The sequence below is a fragment of the Triticum aestivum genome, chromosome 2B (genome assembly GCF_018294505.1).
Source record: "Triticum aestivum cultivar Chinese Spring chromosome 2B, IWGSC CS RefSeq v2.1, whole genome shotgun sequence".
Taxonomy (NCBI): domain Eukaryota; kingdom Viridiplantae; phylum Streptophyta; class Magnoliopsida; order Poales; family Poaceae; genus Triticum; species Triticum aestivum.
In genome coordinates, this window is record NC_057798.1 from 572,874,635 (window position 1) to 572,878,751 (window position 4,117).

Sequence of the window (4,117 nt, forward strand, 5' to 3'; positions counted from 1 at the left end):
AACATACATATAGTCATATGGAAAAATCTCAAATAGACCACTTCCATTGAACATGAATGTTCATCCACACTAAGAAGCCCAAAACACTAATAGTTGCCATGAGGCGTATGCTATCTCCCTCTCTCTGAATTTTGTGAGCAATATCTCCGGTCAACTAGCAATTTCGGATGAAAAATGACTAAATTTCATCATGTTCCTAACTCTATTTTGTTATATGTTCAGGCGGGTAAAAAAATATGTTATAATATTAGCATTTTCTGCTTGGACAAAGTTGAATCTTCTGAACAATTTTAATTTTAACTAAATTTTGCATCACCTGTGAATGTGTTTTTGCACATAAAAATCAAACTTAACTTGAATATAAATTGATTTTTTTTCGTTACAACACACGGTCATTTATTATGCTAGTAAAAGACCTATGCAATCTTAGGAAAAAGTCGCACGCGCACGGCGGCTGACGCTACGCGTCTATCAGCCGGCAGAAACGACTCGGTTTCTTCTCATTAGCGAGGGTGGCAAAAACAGAAACTAGGTGTCCACGGAAAAAGCCTTACATGTGAAGTTCAGATCTGAAGCGTTTAGCTTCCGAACAAACCCACGCCATCGACCGAGAGAAGATCCTCTGAGAGACCCCGCCCGATCCCGCAAGACACCACGCCGTTCTTCCTCCTCAGAAAGTTCGACATCTCGCCGCTTGTTTCCGGATCTGAGCGAGGGATCTGCGGCGTCGGGTCTCTTTGGGGGAGGATGAACTGGATCGGGCGCAAGATCCACCTTTACAATGTCAACATCGGCCTCTACATGCTCGATTGGTGGGAGCGCTACCTCTTCAGTATCCTTTTACCCTTCGCTTCATGTTTTGATTTACTGAACTGCTAAAGAATTCGCCTTCTTTTTGATGGTGCCGAGGTAGTTGCTTGCTGAATCTGATGCAACCCTGCAGCCGGTAGTGAGTTCTGTTGCTTATGGGATTTAGGGGTCTTTCTGGCTTTGAATCACATGCCTTCTGTGTTAAAGGAATTGTTATATTTCTCGTTTGGACTAGGATGATTTAGAATTTATATTATGGTCGCTCAAATCTGTAGTGTTTGGTACTAATTCGGAGGCTGTGGAATCTAGATTATGCAAGGGTTTTTGTTTAGTTGTTAGTTCTGCAGAACCGATTTAATCTTGTCCTGGCCATATTCTCCAGACTACGATATCAGGCATCTCCAGTCGCCAACCAATTTGTCTAAGCCAAGCTGTCTTCAGCATATACTCCAACCTCGATAATTGACTACTAAGTGGCAGTGCAGGACTAAGCTTGCAGGCCACATGCCTTAACACTTACTGTAAATCCTTAACACTTACTGTAAATCTGTCGATCTGCATCCTCAAACCAATTAGATCTTGCGCCTTGCAGAACTAGGAATTTTTTTTATACAATCATGATCATGTGAATATCCATCCATAGATATATCACAAGTGAATCATCACAGAGAATGTGATGATAGAAAACCTGATAATCTTCTCAACTACGACACAGCAAGCCATTGCTAGTACATGCTAAGTTTATTTGGCTGCAGCGCAAAATGCACACCATGTGTAAATTGTCATCTCCCATTGTTATTAAAATTACCTCTACTATAGTTTCATTTTCTAGCAAAGGTTACAATACGAAAAACTTCAAATAGCAGTGATCAGTATAAGCTCAGCATATTTTTTACACCAAACTAATCAGCTAGGAAAACAAACCTCATACCCCTCTGTCCAAATTTCGATACAATCCTTGTCTCCATGAATCCAGATAACTCCAACCCTAGTTATCTGGCAACGGATAACGTTGTACACCCTCTGTAAACTAATATAAGAGCGTTTAGATCACTACTTTAGTAATCCAAACGCTCTTATATTAGATTATGGAGGGAGTACTTTTTTACTCTCTTCACTCTCCTGTAACTATTCCCTCTTGCAATAATTTGTTACCCCCCCCCCCCCCCCCCTTCAAATTTTCAGTATCAAGTTCTCCACATGCCAATGTTTTTTTCGTTTCCCGAAAATGCAAAAGACTTTGTGTCTCACTGCATTGATAGAAAAGAAGGTTATGTACAGCTGTAGAAGTGTCACACCACAAACAATACCATGCCCTTACTCCCTCCTTCGCCCACAGCTGAGCTAAGGTTCATACTGTATCTTGCAATGCATGCAAAGATATTATGACTTGTCAAGTGTATCCACTCCCTTGCCTGTAGAATATGTGTACTGTGGGTATAGTGGAACTGTGAAATGTTGTTAGTCACGAGGGACATTTGTTTTCTTCCTTATGTTCTGTCAGCAACTTTGTGGAAATTGGGAAGGTTTTCAGGCGGGATAAAAAAAGTCTAAAAGATCCGGACTTTTTTCTATTGTATTTGAAGTTTCAATACTTGAATTGTTTCCAAGTACTGATGGATCTCAGCAAGTCATTCAGAGAAGTTCAAAATATGTTATCACTTAACTGTTACAGATACATTGATGCTTTGCCTTCTCTGGTACATTCTACGGTATCTCACTGGGTTCTTTCAAAGGTATATTCCTTCTAGCCTTGATCTGCTTACATCATTTCACATAAAGTTTTCAACACTTGAATTGTTTCCAATTACGGCATGTGCTGTAGGTTTTTCCTAGTGTCATGTTTTTATTCCCACGCAAAGACATCATCTACTACTTACTACTTACTACTTACTACTTACCATCATTCTCCTTCGGATCAGCTGTTGCAAGGAACTCAGTCCATGTACAATGCAAGGAGGTGTTTAGGGAGGTGCTTGTGACAATGAACCGGTTTTTTCTTATAATATCGGTGCTTATTTGTATAGCACAGATGCTTGCTTAGGCACGTCTGCCATGAAAACAAGCACGGGTGTTTAAGAAAAGCCAGTTTATTTTTACAAGCACATCTCTAAACACCTCGCATTGTACGTGGTCTCAAAGAGCTATTCGAGCATAAGATCCTTTATATTATGTCTTTTGCGGAAATATAAATCCATGAACATGGGAGTAGTTAAGCCAGCGAATTCAAGTATACAAACTTCCATTATTGGTGTGTCTCCATTCTGAAAATGCTGCGACACCTCTGAAACTACCTCTTATTCAGTTGTCAATTTGACATACGTTTCATACCTGGTTTGTTTGAATGTAAGCTGACCTGGCTTCTCTATGTGTTGTAGTAATCTGGAGACCATCCTACAAGGTGCGAACTACCTTCTACAAGGTAGTTAATCATCGAAGGCAAAAGCACATATGTTGATGGCTTTGTGGAACTCCCCCTGTAATCTATGTTTTGATTAGTCTCAACTGAGAAACTAGAAAGGAACGACTTATGCGTTGTTGTGTTTGTAGCCGTCTTTTACTGTATGTTTGCATTGTCCATGGTGGTTGTAATATATTGATGTTGCTGATTCTCAGTTGACTGCCTGGAACTTACGTAAATCTAGTCACCTCGGTTTGCACATCCCTAAACCTAAAATTTGCAGTCCCAACTTTTAGTCTTGTCATTTTTCTTAGTTGGGTTCATCCTGTCCAGTAATTATGTAAGAGGATGTCATGAACTTGGCTATGCACTGTCATATGTATAGCCCTCTGTATTTTGGAATTTAGCAATTTTTTACCTTACGTATTGTGGACTTCAAGTAATTTTTTGCTGAAGCGTTTTTATTACTAGTTTTGCGTGATTTCATACTGGTATCTTTAAAAATGCACAAATTTACTGCTAATAGTTCGATTGATGGTTTTTCTGATTGAGAAGATGACTGAAGTCGAGCGGTTTTGGTTAGACGTCCAATCGATCAACTTCAGCTGGTGGTTGCAACGTTGTTTTCTTTCTCCGGAGGAATCCTTCCTATCGAAGCAGCAGTAATCCTAGCCTTTTCTGCACACACACACATCGAGTAATCCAGAGCGAGCTAGTCCAGGCTTGTACGTCAGTTTGTTCTGGAGCGTCAACCTTGGCCGCTCACGCTGAAGTAAGGCTCGGCTGTCACACGGTTCCACCTGTCGGGGCACCGCTTGAAATGCTGACCTGAGCTGCACCCCCGTCGTCCCCAGGTTGAGCGCTCATCGTTTCTAGCACGCCGTGTGCGTGACTGTTCGTTCTTTG

The 4,117-nt window shown here is 40.9% G+C and overlaps 1 long non-coding RNA gene across 1 annotated transcript; it reads left to right on the plus strand.

Moving 5' to 3' along the window:
* Window positions 1-497: 497 nt before the first annotated feature.
* On the plus strand, window positions 498-3,633 carry LOC123046101 (uncharacterized). Its single transcript, XR_006421948.1, has 3 exons — window positions 498-832; window positions 2,486-2,546; window positions 3,189-3,633. It is a non-coding gene; the product is annotated as an uncharacterized lncRNA (long non-coding RNA).
* The last annotated feature ends 484 nt before the right edge of the window (window positions 3,634-4,117 follow it).